The 3,860-nt window shown below is 39.2% G+C and overlaps 1 protein-coding gene across 4 annotated transcripts in view; it reads right to left on the bottom strand.

Moving 5' to 3' along the window:
* Positions 1-3,860, bottom strand: part of ESRRG (estrogen related receptor gamma) — a 205,054-nt gene that overhangs the window by 200,419 nt on the left and 775 nt on the right. The gene's annotated exons all lie outside the window — the stretch shown is intronic.

The following is a 3,860-nucleotide window of genomic DNA, read 5'->3' as shown; positions in this document are numbered from 1 at the left end:
TGATAATAGTATTTATTACTATTATAATAATAACTAAAATAATAATAATAATACAAATGAATATGCCCCTTTTTATGATAATTTTATGTATTTATATGTAATATTCATATAATTATACTAAATGTCTTGCGTTATACAGCTTTGAGTGTATTTGCGCGTTCGTGTGTGTGTGTATGGTTCAGTGTGTTTGTGTATATATGTATAATCAGGCATGACTTTGTGCACAGTAAGCAAGGCACATTAGAGGAAATCATGCATGTCTCTTTCTATTATATATGCATGTATGTATGTATGTATGTATGTATGTATGTATATATCTATGCATCTATCTATGTATCTACCTATCTACATCTAACTCTGTCTACCCTACCTCTAATCTATCTATCTATCTATCTATCTATCTATCTATCTATCTATCTATCGATCATCTATCTATCATAAGTATCTATCATGCTATTCCTTTACTATATACAGTGGTTGACATCTGGCAAGATAACTAGAAAACATGATAGTCAAAACCATAAACAGAGTTTGGTCAAGCGATTTCCGAATACACCACTATCAGGTTATTACGTTTTAACCCTTCATGTGTTCAACAAACTGCACTGATGCAAGCTACAAAGGTAAAGGTGTTCCCTACAATTTATTTAGCATCTGACATTAAAACCCACATTCCCCTCAACTATGAGGTTTTCCATGGTTAGGATTGGGAGGGGGGCTCCCCAAGTCTTGACCAAGGCAGCAAAAAAAACCCCCAAAAAACAACAATTCTCAATGACAAGGTGCTTACCTTTCAGCAAAAGTTACAGAATGGTGAATTAGGATTCAGGGACTACGATTCAATTCGATGTGGTCTGAAAACTTAGCAGGTCACTTTGGAAACCCCCAACAAAAGCCGATCGCTTTATGGAATTAAATGACTCTGCCCATTACTTTGTTCAAAATCAGTATGGCAGATAGTACAGTTGTCCTTTCAGGAGGCTGCAAACTATTTAACTCTACAGGGAGACTTCAAACAATGGCCCATCTCTTTTAACTGAGGGCACAGTGATGTGCTGGGATGTTGATAATTATTAAATATATGTTCCTGTCTGTAGCATATACATGTTTCATGCCTGTTTCCTGGAGAAGAATAGAAAAAATATTGGCACCCTGCAACATAACATAAAATGGGTGGGGGGCACTCCAATTTTCTACTGTACCATAAAAAAAGGCATCCTATACCTTTAGATTTGCAATGGAAGCGGACCAACCATTCTCGGGAAAAGAATGGGTATTCACAAGGGCTTTGCTATTAACATGGGTTAATTACAGCTGCAACGCACAGGGCTCAGTAAGTAAAAGAGAACAACCATAAATACATTAAAATGAGCATTCAGCTGTCAGGTTGCAACGTCAATGTTGAGGGGAGATGAGATATTTTCGGCACTCTTCCCAAAAAACCTAAACTCAGCACCACGATGAGAATAAAAAAAAAGCAACTTATCATACAACGTTGAGGCATTGGTCTAAGGGTAGCTAGTTAAGTCACTAACCTCCTCAATCTGTATGTTGCAACCTTTAAAGACCACAAGATTGTTTTTTTTTGAACCCTATAAGCTGACGTTACAGTGAAAGCAATGCTCTTCAGCTCCTGCTTGCTAAGTTACACCATTCTATTCCCTGAAGCTCCCCACTCTGCAAGGCTCATGGATGCTTTATTGACACAAGCTCTCTGGGGACAAAACTTTAAGATATGAAAAAGTGAAGCAAGGGAAAGGAGATCCCAGTGAGTGAGGCACAATTCTGAGATCCCAGCTGGGAACCTGATCACTTAAAAGCAATCATTTAAGATTGTGTGCTCACTTATTGCACTAATGTCATCTTATCTCAGAGTCCTCACAGGCAGTAGCTCTCTCTTATTAACAGGACACTTGCAACAGTTTTAGCCTTTCTTGTGTTTTCCAACGTAAAATAAATAAATAAAATAAAAAAAGAAGCAGGCCACAACATGCAGTAATTAACTTCTATAAAATTGTATCCTGGTGTCATACAGATTTCAATCTTCCCCTTCTATTGTTTTACTTAACTGTTCCTACAAACAGGAGCCCCTTCTCTCCCTATTTTGGACTGTTTCATTTGCCTTTCTGCCTTCCAACAGCTGTGACAACTGTTAAAACAGTCAGTAAAATTAAGTCAGCTCTATAATCCTTTAGTCAATGTAACATTTTAATCAGAAGTGGAAGGAGTTTTATCTGAAGAGCCTACTGTTTTCATTTCCAGGGACGAGATTGACACATATGTCAAAATGGGCCCATACATTTATTGCATCTGTTGCCTTAATAACAATTATTTTAAAGAAAAAGGGGGCCACGCACTTACGTAGGCTTAAGTTATCACATTCTCGACCGTCTGACACCCCCCCACAAGCAGCACCAGCACGCAGTTGTCGGATGTTCCCGAATTTTTTTTCCGTTTTTTTAATTTTAAAACGGTCCCTTTTGCGAAACGGGGCAGGCGGTTCATTTAACAAATTCTGAAAGTATGTTGGTACATTGCCAAGGCATGCCATACCTGACAATGCGAGTGTAAAGTTTTGGCACTGTACAAAGCACTTTCTCATGCAAAAATATACCAATTAATTGAGAAAATTTTATTTACCCTTTGCAAAGCTGGGGATTTTGGGGGGCTTGTAGAGTGAACGCGCAGGACAAGTAATACTTCTGCACTATGCGGTACAAGCTTTAAAACACCGTCCCTACGTCTGACATCTGCACACAGATCGTTTCCATGCATCTTCCTTAAGAGGCTTATCTAAACTAATCATTCAAATTAGGTATAAGAAGGTAAATTCAAGAAAGCTTCTTTAGCAAAGATAGAGAGGTGACCACACTTCAAAGGCTGTTTCTTATTTACTGCACTGCAAACTTGAAAAGTTCAGGATAAGGAATTGCACCTAAGAATTTATGATGGGTGACAGTAGCTAATTCAGGCACCTGCCTCTTGTGTTGTAAGCCTTTGAGCCTGACAGCTTTCTACAGTTTTTTTTTATTTTATAGATTTAGCCTTTAGTTATTTACTTCCTCATTTTATCTGACGTTCACGTGGCTACCTTAGAGAAATATGCAGTTGCTTCTTATTCCCAAAGCATCATTGAAAGCTGTATTGCAGTGAGGTCAGTTGTGTCTGCAGCCTAAGTGCTACTCTACAGCTCTGACACAGGCACACATGGTCTTGTGTTCAGCTTACAATACCGGAGACTATCCCCACAATTACAGATGCTTGGCTTCATTGTTAGAGTGTAGCAGTGCGACCAGCCCCACATGACACAAATGTATCAGTGACAGATGCAAAAATATCCTGACCATAAGCAAAAAGGAAAAGGGAGCAAACTGCTCAATAAGGAACTAAGACTGACCGAACACGATGAAGCACAAACCCATCCCCTGTATTTTGGATGTGACTGTCTTATCCCTTTTTATATGCCAATGATAAGACTTTTATTTTTGACTTTTGTATTACAAAACGGGGGGAAGGAATAAAGAAACTTGAATGCAATTTTTATTTCCTGCAGTACAAAATCATCCTAACTAGCAGAGTTACTCATTGACCAGTCCCTATATTGTATCTAGTTAATGCTTACCCACCTAGAATTCAACTTGAGGCTGAGAAACAGAAGACTGCTTCACAAATAGTTCTCCAAACATGCTTTACCATTTTTCAAGTCATTATCCCACAGCACTGAGCGTGCCACTTGCACTGAGTGTGACAGGCTGCTAACACAACAAGCAGATCTGGGGGTCTGAATGGCATGCAGGTTGAGCTCTGTCCAGGGGGGTGGCGGTGGTAAGGGGTGGAGGGGGGGGGGTGTGCAGAGAGAA

This window comes from Nanorana parkeri, unplaced genomic scaffold (assembly GCF_000935625.1).
Source record: "Nanorana parkeri isolate BGI_ZX_2015 unplaced genomic scaffold, ASM93562v1 scaffold1, whole genome shotgun sequence".
Lineage (NCBI taxonomy): Eukaryota > Metazoa > Chordata > Amphibia > Anura > Dicroglossidae > Nanorana > Nanorana parkeri.
Note: the sequence above shows the minus strand (reverse complement) of the source record. Positions and strands in the feature narration are given on the sequence as shown.